General features: G+C 35.0%; 1 protein-coding gene across 7 annotated transcripts in view; it reads right to left on the reverse strand.

Moving 5' to 3' along the window:
• HDAC9 (histone deacetylase 9) overlaps positions 1-17,313 on the reverse strand; it is a 914,075-nt gene that overhangs the window by 506,144 nt on the left and 390,618 nt on the right. The window lies entirely within an intron of this gene.

Genomic DNA, 17,313 nt, shown 5'->3' on the forward strand with positions numbered 1-17,313 from the left:
AAAAACAGGAGTCACTCTCGTAAATTGTCTGCAGCATATTCCAGTCACTCTTACTTCAGCTACATGAAACATTCATCACTGCTCAGTGCACCGGCCCCAGGAGCTACCCTCGCTGGTTCTCCCTCCTCCCTGAGGAGAAGCAGCAGAGGATCAACTTCGACAATGATTTCCTTTCTGCTCAAATGGGCATCCACTTTTAAAAAGACCTGGACACTTTTCCCATGTTACCAACCTGTGTGCAAAGCAGAAAGGACAGAGTGGATGCTATAGCTCTCTGGAGTTTAGGTTATCCCGGAAACTACAAGCAGGTGGGAAATAGGAACGTGCTTCGGGGTTATTTCTTTGTCAGAATATGTAGAAAATTATTAAGTCTACCCATGAGAAAAAGAAACCAATTAAACCTGGCTTAGAGTTCTTCAGGCTGCTAGGGTTTTGTTGCAAAAACCCTCAGTCCTGCAAGTGGCTCCAGCCGGTGCCCTTCTCCTATCTGTGTCTGTGCCTCTCTTCCCCCTTTCTCAGTCTCTCTCAGCTCAAGTTGGCTAAAGCGAGTGATAATCCATTTGCATATGAATCAACAACAGCATGGCCCACAGGCACAGAAATAGAACAATGGTCGGCCTGAGCCAAAAATAGGTCAAGCATGGCCGAGTGATTGGAGCCTGCATTAATGCATTTAAAAATACCCCAGCAAACCCAGCTGTCCAGCCTCTATCTTTCAAACCATAATTCTCTATTGCAGGGCCCTAAAAGCAATTAACTCTTTCCTTCCTCGAAGCTTGCTTTACACACTGTGTTTCCATACTGGCGATTTGCTTCCAAAGAAAGGAAGGCAAGAAAAAAATTAAGAATCATAATTCTAAGGGGGCAAATGCACATACATTTCATTTCATTTTATTTTTGTAGTATGTGTTTTTGGAAGAGAGAGGAGAGAAGTGCAGAGCTCTGTATTGGTTCTAAAATAATACTGGAAGCTTTTGCTCATAATGTGGTTTCTGCCTCACCCACGCACAGCAATCCTGGTGTTCTATTTTTGTTGCCTGTTTCTCAGGCTACACTGCAGTTGGCTGTAGCACTAGAAGCTTTTCTGCCTTCTAGTTTCAGGACTAACAGGAGATTTAGTAGAGGTAGTTTTGGAAAACAAGCACACCCCAGAATAAAATTTTTATGAAGGACAGGCTTGATTTTTTACTTGCTATTTATGCAAGACAATTGTCCATTTCACAAATCCTATTGTATCTTAGTACCACCTATGAATTTTATTGCACCCATCCAGTTAGTACTATATCTATAAACAAAACAAAACACAAAACACAAAACCATGGCTTATATGTGAAAATTTCCCCTCAGCCTCTCAGGCTAAATTCAATTTACTTGCAAAAGGAAAAGAAAGTACTCTGATTTCTTATGGATACAGAATTTCTGAGCACATGCACCTGTTGATGGATAAATCATATGGTTAGTACTCAACTATGACTGCTCTGCGTTCAGCTATACATTGGTTGCCCGAAATATGGACCTCCTAACTTTTCTGTAGAAATAGCATTTATGATAGTCAATAGATTACCAGACACATTGTGGCGTTCAGCTATACAGTACAGTAGATAGTATCAGAGTTTTATAGTCTCTGGTGCACATTTATATCAGTTCTATATAAGAGATAAATTTTACATTCCAAAGAGGGATCCTAGCATCTTGTCACTTCCAAGAGCAAACCCAAAAGTGATAATCTACTAGTCATGGAAGCTCTTTTCTCTTTTCTAAACTAAATCAGCGAGGAAAATGTAATTCTAAGGCATCGGAAGCAACAGGGGAAAGAGAGGAAAAAGCAGATTATTTCAAAATTCCCAGAACAGTCCAATGGAAGAGGGAGCTTGGTCAACTCCAGAGTATGAAGTCAGAGGGGGCAAACAAGGGGACACAGAGTTTTGATGAAAGGGAAGAAATAAACATGTTAAATCATTCATCAAATAAGCCACTGCTGAATTCCTCTTCTTTCACAGATTAATTTCTACTGAATACTCCTTGAAAAATTGTATTTGGATATGTAAGTTACAATTTTTAAAAAATATATATTCCAAACTGCATTTGACTTAAGCTACACAACAAAATCTTATGTTCCTGTCAGTGGAAAAAGCAAAAAACAAAAAACAACGATCTGATTCCATCTGATATTACAAATAAACTTTTGATTACAAAATTTATGTGTAAAATTCAAAGGATAGAAACAGTGTGGACCTAATAATTTTCCTTAAGGATGATGTATTGAAGTAGTAACTATCATCACATGGGAGGAAATTTAGAGATAGTCAATTGTAGTTTTCAAACTCTGCCTCATGACATAGGGTACCTGCAAGTTGCCTAAGTTTCCTCAAAAAAAGGTTCTCCGTGGAACCAGGGGCGTTCCGCTTTTACCTGATTCCATTTGGAGATATAAGATTTCTTTTGAAGAACTTTTTTTTTATTCCACAAAACATTTATTTAAAGAACATTTTTTAAATTGAGGTATATTTGACAAATCAAGATTCTTTATATTTCAGGTGTACAATTTGATGATTTGATACACCTATAACTTGTGAAATAAATACCATAATCAAGCTACAAATCTATCATCTCAGCTAGTTACCACTTTTTTTGTGGTGAGATCAGAACAAGAACTTCTTATATTAAGAAAAACAATAATTGAAATTCACTCATGAGGAAACTAAGGAGGCTTGATTACAAAAGGACTCACTATTGGAGTCAGGCTTTAAAGACAGTAGCTTGGCCGGGCACGGTGGCTCACGCTTGTAATCCCAGCACTTTGGGAGGCCGAGGCGGGCGGATCACGAGGTCAGGAGATCGAGACCACGGTGAAACCCCGTCTCTACCAGAAATACAAAAAATTAGCCGGGCGTGGTGGCGGGTGCCTGTAGTCCCAGCTACTCGGAGAGGCTGAGGCAGGAGAATGGCGTGAACCTGGGAGGCGGAGCTTGCAGTGAGCCGAGATTGCGCCACTGCACTCCAGCCTGGGCGACAGAGCGAGACTCCGTCTCAAAAAAAAAAAAAAAAAAAAAGACAGTAGCTTAAGGAAATACAGGTAATTAATAACTAACCATATTGGTCTAGCATTTATATTATCCAGTCTCACCATCTTGTCCCTTACCAAAATGATACAAATCATTATCTGAGATATTCCAAATAAAATTTAATATGATCTACTGATGAAAAATGGACCCACTGTCTGTTTCAGAGTGATTTTTAACAGAATACAAAAATTCATGATGAATATACAAAAGGGATAACAAAATCACCATATTGATATAATATGCCTATGCATCTTTTGTCTTTTTAAGTTTAAATTACACCTTCAAACCACAACTGATAAAAAAAAAAAGATCTCTCAGTTTTTATAATAAAAAATAAAAAATAGAATAAAACTCCCGAAGACTGAGTTAGTAATTATCCTAGTTCTTAAAGGTTCCAGGAAAGGGCATTCCACACAAAATACTGTAAATAATGTGTCTTCTTCATTTTGACCATTATTTAACATGAGGTTTATTTACGTTTCATCCCTGCATTCTTGCAGTATGTTTTTCCATTAGCCATCTTCTCTTTTATTTAACTCTTGATAATGAAAAAAATATTTTAGAGTGAAAAGACATTGGATACTTACAAAAAACCCCACTTGTTTCTCAGAAGAAAAATAAGTATCATCAAAACAACCATCAACTATATTGATTACTATATTTCCATTATTAAGAATGTTGAGTTAATTCTTCTCACATCATCTCAGTAATGTTAGTAAAGAAATGTGACTCAGTTTCTTTTGGGGTATTTATAAAACTACAGTTTACTAATTTGGGGGAAAAAAATATATGTTCTATTACAAGAACTATAACAAGCTAATACAAATGTCAGGCTAGGTAGGTGAGTAGTTTAAAAAGTTTCAATATAATAAATTCAAATTCAATTAAATAAGCATTTATTGGAAACTAATCCAAGTATTATATTTTATATACATATAGGTCAAAGAAAAAGGTAAAAAAAGTAACAAGGGCCAAAAGTCTCAGGTTCTCAATTTAATAGTAAATGAAAGTGGGAATTAAATCCTAATGTAAAATGTTATTTCAAAGTTATCATAATCCCATTTCTTTTTATGCAGACATATAAGCAAAAAAAAGTATTAAATAACCTGTATGGCACCAAAATATTTCCAGAAATATCCTCGGACCTCTAGCTCATGATGACCTTTTCTAAAATGGATTTGGATCACAATCCTGAAAGACACAATCCCACATGCCATAATCCTGAATGTTGAAATCTGAAAAGATACAAAATCCCTAAGGTCTAAATCCCTTAGGTCTAAAATCTCTCATGTCTACAATCCTGAAAATGACAATCTCGAAATATTAAAATCTCAAATATGAAATCTTGAAAGCTGAATTCTGGGGAAGGGATTAGTTTTTGGTCGTATGCAGGATTATTGCATCATGTTAGTTGCATCATGTTAGGTGGCTGTTACAGTCTTTATTTGGAAATTAAGTATGGTTAAGGAGAGACTTATGGGAGCCAAGTTGACAAGGGGTGGACCTATGGATTCAATTTTAGATGTCACTGGATTAAATACTTAGAAACCTATTAAAGCATTTTTTGGGTGTGTCTGTGAGGGTGCTTCCAGATGACATTAGTGTGTGAGTTTGAGTGGATTAGGTGAAGAAGATCTGCCCTCAATGTTAGCAGGCACCATCCGATCTGCCGGGGACCCATACAGAACAAACACAGGAGGTGAACTGGTTTCTCTCTGAGAACTAGGGCAGGCTTCTCTTTGAATTCCTTGGACATCAGAAATTTGATTCCACGAGAAGTGCATTATCACAACGTTGACTTTACATATAAGCATTGTTTCTGAACCCAAACATGTCGAAATTTTTTCAATAAATGAAAGATTTTGTATGTCTGCATTTGTGAAAGAAAATTTATCAGGATCTCGGTTCTTTGGGTAACTACATGTGTGTTGGTGACCCACTGAATTTTTTGATCCATCTTGCTAAAAAGCTTCGCTTGTTCATCAGGAAATTTAAGATGACTACAGTTATATAAAGCTGGGTGCACACAATTATTAACCACAGTGATATGCATTTATACATTTCCATTTTTGACCAATTTCTTTATAAACACAGTTTGTCTGCATCATAACTGTTATACTGGTGTGACTATTGCTAGTATACCTGAGTGTTTTTGCTTGTAAAAATATGTGCTATTATTTCTTATTTTATCGTGTACAGCATATTGTTTTGTTGTTATTTTTCTCAAACAAACCCCCTTTTAAAATGTAAATAAATATAAAGAATTATTATTTTTTTCAGAATTATATTTTCATCTTTTGGGATTTCAACACTTGAGATTATGGAGTTCAAGTTGTATTTTTCTGGATTATAATAGGCTTTCTTCTAAAATCAATCTCAGTTGATAACTGGAAACAAGCAAGGGAGGTCATGTAACCCAATTTCTTCTACCACAACGATATAACATCAGTTCATCTGTAATTAAGCAGAGACTTTACATGTATTAACAAACCCTATGATTCTGGAATCTAAATGAAGTAAGATCTAAAACTTAATTACCTCAAATACTGAATTTGTGCTCTACAATTGTAGTATGCTGCAAATTACTCACCAATAACTGGTGCTCCTCCAATCACTCACTCACTCACTCACTCATTGATGTTACCTCTTCTCCCAACCTCACATTCCTCAAACTATTGTTAAAGCAATAAAACTATATGCATTTGCCTGCAGTCAGTGAGCTTGATTCCCTTAGACCTCCAAGGAATGGGATGGAGGGGAAAGTACAGTGTCCTAATTTTTGTTCCAGCTGAAGACCTTATTTATCTGAATTTTCTATTTCTTAGAGGAACAGCATCAATTCCATGTGAATAAGGGATACTCAATTAACAAGTGATTTCTCCCCACTTAGAAAGCCTAATTAGATAACAAATGGTCTTCTGAGAAAATCTTCCTCATCTGAGGAAAGATTTTATAGCAGGTAAAGGGTCTGAGAAATCATGTTGGCATTGAAATTTCAGGGAGACTGTTATATTTGAAAGCAAAACAAATCAACAACAAAAACTTTAGAATCATTGGCCTTGCAGTGATTGAAAATAACTCTTCCCTTCAAATGGGATGTGTTGAGCCAAGATTTATTCTATTTTTAGAGGATTACAGAGGATCAAAATCACCTGGGAACTTGCTAGAAGTGCAATTTATTGGTTCCTACCCCAGAAGTACTAAGTCAGAATATCTGGAAGGAATCTGTATTTTTAACCAGCCCTCCAAGTAATTCTGATGCACAATAAAGTTTGAGAACCATAAGATGAGATCATCCTTTCAAAAGCAGGAATTATATAGCAAAAATATAAAAGAATAAAGTATCTTTTGGTGTGATTTCAAATTAGCCAACATTTTTAGAGAACAATTTTTTAAAATGAAAATAATTAGACTAGGTAAGGCTAGGTAAGAACAAGGCTATTAATATTCGGAGTATGAAAGACTAAGGTGGATTGTTAAGAAAGGGATCCTCTAGCTTGCGAATGAGAGCAGCATTGTACTCTAAAGATGATGGGCATGTGTGCACAGCTTTTCCCTGCTCAGCCATTTTGTTCCAGGTTCTATTTTTTTCTGAGTGTTTTCCAGTTGCACATCAGCCCTTCTCTGCAGCGCTCAAGGCAGCCAGCACAGGAGGAGAAATCAATATGGCCCTGTGCAGTCCTGTAATTAGAGATAAGTAAAACTTAATGGTCTTTTGATAGAATCAAGGGAAGTTTATTTTTTCTATGAAAGTGAGTTATTTCATATATTGAATATCAACTATTTCACAGCCACAGTGCAAGCCCTGAAGATATAAATGTATACAAGAATGATACAGGCTCTACTTTCATGGAATTTTCAGTTTTAGAAGCAATACAATCAAGGTGATTACTATACAGTTTGATAAGAAACTCTGTAACTAAATTTTCTTCAAATCTTCCCTAAATTTTAACTTATAAGCATGGATTCAAAATAATAAATTTCTCAGGATTGTTATAAGGATGATAGAGAATTATATAATACCTGGCAAATAGGTATTCAATAAATACTAGCTATTATTACTATAACTGGTTACTAAAAATATCCTTCTATGGGCCTTTAATTCATGATTATTAAAATGTTGAAAAGCTGTTACTCATCTGTTTTTCTAAGAAACTGTATAAATTCTAAAGAAAGTTATATAATTGATTAAATGTTGAATTATTTACTCAGAGTTATAAAAAGTTTCATGCATCAACTTGAAAAAATAGCTCATTTTTCTTTCTGCTGTATCACCAGAGCTTAGCATAATGTCTGGCACATAGTATGTCACTCAATAAATATTTCTGCAATGAATAAATGATTCCTTCTTCAGATGAACCTATTAAGTTACTATTGATCTTGAGTAAGTCACTAATATACTATTCAACCTCTAATATTTCATTGTTATTCATTTTTATAGTTTCTTATTAAAATATTAATTTAATAACAAAAATAAACCATAATTAAAAGCTAAGTATATAACTGAATAAAGAATCTCATTGAAAGCAAGTGCAGTTTAATCGCACTTTCACTTTTTGCATTTCCTTTGCCTTGTTGTTGTCCCACAACATAGACCAACCAGTGAAAAAGACTTGGCATCAGACTGTAGCAGAAATGATCTCAGTGTGACCATCATTATCTAGTACAAGTTGAATGAACAAAGTATTAAAATATCTTTCTTGTGAGGCATTTATAGCAGATATCAGCACTAAGAAATTAATATAAAAATGTGTTTGTAACTCTGCTTTACAGTAATGAATCTAGTAACCTTGTAGTCATGACAGAGCTTCCAGAAAACTCTAGTTATGAGCTGCATTGGCTAATGTCTTCATGCTCTATCTTTAACTCATGAATTTCACTGAATACACCATTTGCACTCAAAATTCTAGAAGAAATATATTACAGCTTCAGACCCAACTTTGCCTCCCTTCAAAGGTCACTAGAGAAACTTATAACACAATTTTTATACTTTGTATAAACAGTATTTCTGTGACCCTAAAACTAATGTTTCATATAAGATAACTAAACAACTTAATATCATTTTGCATTAGTATATGTACTACATATGCCTGAATGTATCAGTACACATCAACTAGAAATCCTTGCTTTTCCTCTAAGTGACATGTAATGGTTCATGCTGAATAATGAAGCATTATTTTCTTTATTTAACAGTGTCTACTTTGAAATGCAAGCTAACACTGACTAACCCATCCTATGTTGACTAAGTCATGTACATACAAGGTGTTCACAGGATCAGAAACTTAATGGAAAGCTCTGTTTCAAGAAAACACTATTTTTAGCTACAGGGCTATGAAAATTAAAAAATTCTAGAAGTCCAGTTAAGGATTAGCATTCTGATCTTCACTACTTGGTATGAATCAAAAGTTTATTTTATTCCACAAAATAAGTCTCCTTCTTATGTAGCTGCACATTTAATATTTATCAACTTGGAAATTCTGAACACCAAAAATTCTGTCGTGTGTAGCATCTGAAATATATACTACATTTGAGAGCTGTGATAAGACTAAGTTACTACTTGCTAACATAATTGTAGCAGATACCAAAAGTCAACCCAGAGCTTTTTGCATTATTTCTTGCTACAAAAATCAAGTTGATAACGTGGTATACCACACCATGATCTATAACCAAGTTAAATCAAGAGGATTCTAGAAAGCTTGCCTCTGAAAATAGCAACAACTTTTGGTTAATGCTGCAATTCAATTCTGACTTCACAGTTCAATCCAGTTGGGTGTGAACTATTGAATTTAAGAAATAGCAAGTACCTAAAACATATTTTACTTATGTTTCGACAGATCAAGAGCATTTATAGCAACAGCATATAACTAAATACAAACATTTACAACTGGCCATATCACTAAGTTTATATCATACATCCTATGGTTATGGAATCTTCTCTATTTCAGGACTTCTCTTATTTCAGTGCCAAGAACAGAGGCAAACACACTCTAAGGCCACTCAAGTTTTGACAACCACCTGACCTAGGAGTTTAACCCCTAACTTTCTTTTGCAAACATCATGCAACAGACACAATTACTGGATATTACCCACACAAATTTTTCATTTTCCATGTCTCTGAACATGATGTTCTTGTATTCACTCTTTTTCATTTGGGAAATTCTTTTACATTTTACCAGTATATAATGTCCTTCTTTGTCCCTTATGATGTCTTTTGCCTCAAGACTACTACAACAGACTTTCTTTTTATTCACATTTGCCTGGTAGATATTTTTCTTTCCCTTTATTTTCAATCTTTCAATGCCTTTATTTTAGGCATCACTCTCTTTTATAAGCAGCCTACTTTTGTATTTTTTTCCTTATATCCAATATAACAGTCTCTGCATTTGGTGAGCTCACAGAAGGGAGATAGAAGCCCTTGCTGGTGCACCATATTCTCTGGAGCTAAAAGCAGTAAATCCTTTTCATCCCCCAAAACACTCTCCAAAGATGAGCTCCTTGGCAAAGCCACATGTTGGTTGAATATATATATATGAATCTACAGAAATGTAGATAAAACATTTGATAACTATACACTTCCATTCATACTTATTTTCACAAATAAATGTCAGGCACACAATTTTGACCATCTTCTGCATTATCATTCCCCATTCCACCTACCACCCTTCCCCAAATCTAATGTTTTTTCTGGACAAAATTATAGCCATACGTAAGTTTCATATTATCAATATAAAACATGGATATTATAAATTATATTATGCTTTATTTTCCTATAATTAAACACAAGGAATTAGATATTCGAGAGTCCAGAGAATTTACTTAAAACATTTCCATTTCTATACTGAAACTATTTTTACTGAAAATAATTTTAACAATTGTTTCTATGCTCTTAAGGGTCTCCCTGGTTCTGTCTAATGGCCATACTGGCTTCTATTACAGTTTTTCTACAGAACACATTGATCAGACACTCTGAGAACATCAAAGCTCTAATAAAAAGAAGTTCCACCTTACATTCTCATCAAGTTGAAGGCTGTCTTTTCAGCTTTAAAGAGATCCTACATGGTCTAAGCCTTTTGAAGGAAGGGCCTTATGATCATATACTTTCTAGATCAGAGAGATATATTCTGGAAAATGTGGAAACTTTGGCTTCAGATATTAATTTAAATTTGATTCATGAGAATCATGGCATCTCTTTTATATGAAACAGAACTATATAACTGGTATAGTTTGCCCTCAAAGTTCATATGTTGGAAACTTAATTCCCAATGCAACAGTGTTGAGAAGTGAGACCTTTAAGAGGTGATTAGGTCCTTCACGAATTGATTAATGTCATTATCATGAATGGGTTTGTTATAAAAGCAAATCTAGCCATCTCTTGCTTTCTCACGCTCTCTTGCCCTTCTGCCTTCCACCATGGGATGACAAAATAAGAAGGCCTCACAAGATGCCCTTACCATGCTCTTGGATTTCCCAGCCTCTGGAACTGTAAATAAATTTCTTTTCTTTATAAATTGCCCAGTCTGTGGTATTCTATTACAGCAACACAAAACAGACTAAGACAATAACATTTCAAATAATGTGGCTTATTGTATGGATAAGAGGCCTGGATTGAGACAGAATTTGATTTGAATTTTGTCTCTGCCACTTATGCAGGACTGTACAACTTGGATATGTTACTTAGCCTTTCTGAGTCACAATTCTCTCATGTTATAAATGGGGATATTAACATCTGCCTTTCAGTATAGCTTTAATATTTAGAAACGGTAAATATAAAGTTCCTAGCATTATGATAACATAATAGCACTCAATATACAGTAGTCGTTATGATTATAATATAATATTAATACATAAATTAGAACTAAATGATTGAAGGACTACATAAAATTCTGTATTCTGAACTAAGATAATTGAGTTCTGTATTGCTGAACTAACATCAGCTGTAAACATTATAAAACAGAATATAAAAATCATTAGTCTGCTTTGTTTCTTAAAGAAAAAATAAATATATATAATAAATATATATAAATTAAATATGAAAAGTTAGAATGGAAATTTTTATCATATGAATATCACTCTCCAGGCTGCTAAACAAACCATTTATATTCAATGATTCAATGATTCCTAACTGCCAAATAAGATATGGAAATAATGAACAAGAAGGTGGTGGAATATGCTGGGCTATTTGCTATATTCTTTTTATAAAGCCAAATCTGACATTTTAATATGAGAAGCGAAGCTTGATAACAATACTCACATGAAATACAGAGCCTTCATTAGGTACAATGAATTACGTCTGTGTTTGTCATTTAATTCGAACCTAGGAATATCTTCAGTAAACAATGTGTTCCCCCCGACTAATGTTTTCTCTCCAGATGGCAGGGACAGTCTATTTAAAAATCAATAAGCTAACATTAGTTATTTCACCTGAGGCTGTAACAATCTGTTTTTTGTAATGAAGCAGGGACTGTTGTCTTATTTTGGCTATGTCTGAAGGAAATTCTTAATGGTACTTGCTTATAAGCAGAAGGGACTCTTTGGAACCCAAGTTTAGTTATTTTAAATTCAAAACCCTAGTTGAACTAAAATTTTTTACGTTTTCCTCTTTTTTTTTTACAGGTGGGGTCTTCCTCTGTCATCCAGACTGCCATGCAATAGCAAAATCATAGTTTACTAAAGCCTCAAACTCCTGGGCTCAAGCAATCTTCTCATGTGATTTCAGAGTAGCTGAGACATAGGCATGCATCACCATGCCTGGTTAATACTTTTTCATTATTTCAATTATGAATAATTATGCGTTGACTTCAAAAACCGAGGCCTAGTTAAACGAAACTAAAATCTAGGAGCTAAATGGTTCTAAGGGCTAATTAACAGGGAATCCACAAACATAAGTAAATGCTATCCCCTTCAAAAGCTAGGGAGAAAACACTCAGCAGATGTAATATTCAAAAACTTCAGGCATTTGATTTCATTTAAAATATGCACTTCACTCAAAACCTGCATATAGCATTACATGAACAAAAAAACTTAAACCAATATGGCGGTTGAGAAATGAGAACCCATGATTATCAAGTTCTATGATAATGGGGCTACCTTTGTATTTCAATGCCTACAGATATTTACTTTTTTTTTTAAATAGGATCTTGCTCCGTCACCCAGGTGTAGTGCAGTAGTGTAATCATAGCTCACTGCAAACTCAACCTCCTAGGCTCAAGGGATCCTCTCCCCTCAAGCGCTGGGACTACAGGCACACACCACCACGGCAGGATATTTTTTTTTTTTTTTTTTTTGAGAGATAAGGTCTTGCTTTGTTGCCCAGGCTTGAACTCCTTGGCTCAAGCAATCCTCCCACCTCAGCCTCCCAAAGTGCTGAGGTTACAGTGGCCACCATGCCCAGCCCCATAACAGTATTTTAAATATTTAGCCATTAGGGTAAAACTAAAGTACTCTTTTTTACACTTTCAAATGAATCATGAATTATTGTAACATCTCAAAACTATGTAGATCATTACATAGTAGAATATATTGGCCTTCAGACATTTAAATGTATGTGATTCAAATCAGGTGATAGAAAAGAGAAAGATTAAAATAATACTCAAAATTTTGAATTTTGAATCTGTGCCAATAATACAATGTTTAGACAATCATGATATAAGCCTTTCTGGTAATAAAATTTGTTAATTTTGAACTTTAACAGAATTGCCAATGTAGCATCAGTTTTAGAAAATTTGAGATAAATGAAAAAAACAGAAAGAACTTGATTTGTAAAAATTTTCAATGACTTTATTTCCAGATGAGAAAAATTCTGCCAGAAGTTCTTATGTGTATCCAGAAGCAATTTAAAATTTTCCAGAATTAAGCTTCTTAACATAGGGTGACCTGGGTAAGAAGACACATTAGACAACACAGCCACTCTTCATTCCAAAAACTCTCTTTCCCAGGATTTTCCTATGATCATAACAACAACGCCTACTGATACAGGTCATAAATAATCCTCAAAACACATCCACTATCAAATAGATTACTGGTCAAAGTTCTTCCAATTCACTGTTTTGGGTTTATTTTCCTTTATTCTGCTTCTTCTGAAAACCTTGCTCTCATTTTTACTTAGGTTCTTCAAAATCACTGTATCCTGTCGGTATATCAATGCTTTCGCATGTCCTTTCTAGTTGCTTAAGATGATATTTCCCTCATTTCAGCAATCATTACCTGTTCTTGAGTCACCCATTCACATAATACTCTTTGAAGCCTTTGTTTTCTTTTATAGAAATCAAAATTTGACTTTCTTGCCCCAACTTAAGCACACATTTCTTACCCATTAACTTTCATTTTATTTTCTGCATCTTTCTTCTTTCTTTGTAGTATCTAAAGCGTAATTTACTGTATATAACGCATATAGTACGTAATGCATAATTCACCATCTTTTTCTTTTGCTAATTCTTAATGTAGCAGTGGAAAAAGTTACACTTCAGAGCAGGACTTCAAAAAAATCTGTCTTATAGAGTAATGTGTTAGACTTTGTTCTGTTTTTAAGAGTTTCCTCATATTTACATAACAAATATGATTTGCTTTGACAAGTGCTGGTTCTTCCAATGGCTCCTGGGAAGAAAGGCCTTCAATGTTCACACAAAGTGGGCATGACCAGAGAGGGCAGCAAGCCACTGGACAGGACACCCATGAGCTGTAGAGCCAGGCACACCTAGCTGTTAATGCTCCCTTGGTAATGCTTTGATTCAATAGCCCAGGAAGAAAAGTTATGCTCTGTGATTCCAAAAAATGTCTTAAAAATGTGTGATGCTTCTCTAAGAAAAAAAATAAATAAAGGCATTGCTCAGTTACTTTTCTTCTTAATTTATGTTTTAATCCTTCAATACAATTTTCTATCCTTCTGTAATAATCATTTGTAAGATAACTCTAATAACATCTCAAGCATTTATTGCTGGAAGATAACTGAGATCAAGACAAAAATGCAAACAATATCCACATTACGGGAAAATAGCTTTTAAAAAAATCCCTGAGATGTGGCAGCCAAGGAGAATTTTTTTTTGCTTGTTTGTTTGTTTTTTTTTTGGTGAGTCCAGGTCTTGCTATGTTGCCCAGGCTGGTCTCAAACTCCCAGGCTGAAGTGATTCTCCTGTCTCAACCTCTCAAGTAGCTGAAATTGCAGGTACACACCACTATGCTCAGCAGCCAGGGATACTCTTTAACAGTGTGACAGAGCACATGAGGGTCCATGGTTGTGCCCCTGTTTTCAGTTTAGACCTCTTCCCTTCTCGCCAGAACAAGTAGAATATGATCTTTTCCATCACCTTAATTTTGCAGAGAAAGTACAGAGCACAGTCAGAGTTACAGAGGCTCCTGACTGAATGATCATGCCTCAAGGCATATACAACTTGGCGATAGGCAATTGATGAATGGCTTGAAAGGAAACCAAGCCCTTTGGAAATGCTGGTAGTGAAGACTTGGCACATAAAGTCACCCAGAGGCAATTACAGACACAGCTAATAATCATTTTTCTGCAAATAATCACAAGGATCTGGACATGAGGAAATAATAACCAGACAAAAGTCATCATGCAATACTGTGGCCCATCCAGAACTGAAACTCAAGCAATCAGACTACACAAGGCAAGTAATCTAGACTGGACTTAGCTCCATATGCTAAAGGTATACACTAGATCCACAGTGAGGGGTGAACTGAAGATTCATATCACAGCTCATCATTTGTCATGTATAATTTTGCTTTACTTTAACTATATAGGAAAGCAGGCCATTGTGCAGTTGATTAACTCACATTACATCATTTTATCATCTTCCCAAAGCCTAGAATGAACATAAATTTCCTAGGTATTATAATGGATACTGGGGTGACACAATCTGACTACTGAAGACAAAAATACCCTGGTACTCAAAGTAAAGAGAACCAAGTATAACCCTTATAACTATAACCCATAGTGTTCAGCAGTTTATAGTGGTGTTGTACTTAATATCCATTTGAGTAACCCAAAAGTAATATCTAAGTAAGTAAGGTCCATTATTTATAATTTTTGAACACTACGAAGGAAACAATAGACCTGTAACAGTACAGGTATGCAGCAATAACACAATAATTGCATTTCAGAGAAAATTCATATTCTGTTAAATATGTACTCTAAATAACAAGTTTATGAGATGATGGGATTATAAGCAAACTGTTCAAAGCCTATGTTATTTGGTAATTATACCACCATGTCCATCATCACTATCATTATCATATAATATTATTATTATTATTGATATTTACAGTTGTTAAGTGGGGATAAAAGTTGGATTGCCCTCTCCAAAAAACCAGCAGCTCAGCTTGGCCAGAGGCCGCCACAGTGGATGGACAAATGCACAAAACAATAGAGAGGACAATGAAGAGGGGTGATGGGGACTGAGGCACTGCTGGGAGAACTGGAGCTCTGCGGCGGAGCTGCAGCCTAGGTGGGCTTGGAGGAAATGTCCCCTGCCATGAGCCTACAGCATAACAAGTTTGGGCACAAGGAACTGAGATAAGCAACTCACTGGATGCAGATACTAGTTTTTAATTTCTTAAACATACTCCAAATGATTCCTGTTGGCAATGTAGCAGCCCAGTTGATGGTTTTTTCTTTCCCATTTATTACTAAAAGTTATTATTGTATTTCTACTCTTCTGGTTCCCCATGACTAGAAAAAAAAATCACATAAGAACCAACATCACTTTATACTCATTATCATCTATGTACCAATCACATTTAATTTTTGTTATAGAAACACATGTTGCAGCAGACCAGGCTAAATATCTTAAAACTCTCTTTATTTCCTTTCCTCAATCTGCAGCTCTGACATACTGGAAACGCTTTATTCAGCTCACTACAACCACCTTTGAAAGCTTCCTGCAGCTCTGTCCCCCAGGTATCTCTGTCTCTCCTACTTACCTAGCCACTCTCCCTCCCTACAAACTTTCTGGCACAGGAGTTGCTCTATGGCCCCAAAGTTAGGGAAAGGTGCCCATCCTGCCTCAGAATCAGGTTGTCTGGTTTTAGAGTTGTACAACACATTGTCTCTGATTACACTTCAGTGTTAAAATGTTGTTATATGTTAGAGGCAGGGTGGTGCTAGGAGAAAAAACATAGATTCGGACTCAATCCTGACTACACAGCACTCTAATTTCATAATCTGGGGCATGTTATCCTCAGTTTTATCTATCTACTGGTGATTACCATCTATCCCTAATAGTAGTGTTGCTGGAAAAACCTAGAGTGTCTAATACAAACACTGGTGCACAGTATTTAATCAACAACTAGTAGCTAATTAATTAGTATGTTGTAAACCTCATACTCAAAATAAATTTACTTTTATCTCAGAAAAAAATTCTAAAAAGCTCGTTGGCAGCAGACTAGGAAAAAAAAATAGAAAGGAGGAAAGGGTTCTGCTAGAAACAGGCAATCTTCCAGAAAAAAAAAAAAAAAAAAAAGAGAGTGGAATTTATAAAATAAAGGAGAAAGAAGAAAAGCTAAAATTAGCAGATTTTAGACCTCTCTTAGCATTGCAATCTAGGATAACTGAGTGTTGGCACACACAGGCCTACTCTCACACTTCAATATTATGTAATATAATAAACCATTACCATATTACATAATATTAAAATAATGTTAATAAAATAGTCTTGAGTGATAGTTAAACCAAGTAAAGTGTCCTGAATTGAAGAAGTCATAGATAAAAGACAATAAAGAAAAAAATTAATAGGGAGATACATTTTGTCCATGGATAGAAAAAATCAATATTTAGTGTTAATATTATTCTTAACTTGACAAGCTACTTCTATATTTACATGAAATAGCAAAATTCCAAGAAAAGTCATAATTTTGAAGGAACTTAAAATGAGGGTATGTGCCTTATCAGATTTCAGGAGTTATTTGTTAAGCTATATAAAAGAGAATACATTATTGGTTCAAATATAGACAACTAGGTAAGAGAACAGAATAGACCAATGACAATCAGGCCCACATATGTGGAATATAGTTCCACATACATCAATACTAGCACTATAGAGAAGGGAGGATTTTCAATAACTGGTGCTAAGATAATTGCTACTCTATGTTAAACTCTTATTTTTTGTATTAAACTATACATACACATATACATGTACACTCCCACTCAGAAAATCAATTCCAAGTAGATTAAACATATATACAAAAAGCAAACTTGAAAAGTTTTACAAGAAAAAATGTCAAAGAATACATTTAAATT

Source organism: Symphalangus syndactylus, chromosome 3 (assembly GCF_028878055.3).
Source record: "Symphalangus syndactylus isolate Jambi chromosome 3, NHGRI_mSymSyn1-v2.1_pri, whole genome shotgun sequence".
Lineage (NCBI taxonomy): Eukaryota > Metazoa > Chordata > Mammalia > Primates > Hylobatidae > Symphalangus > Symphalangus syndactylus.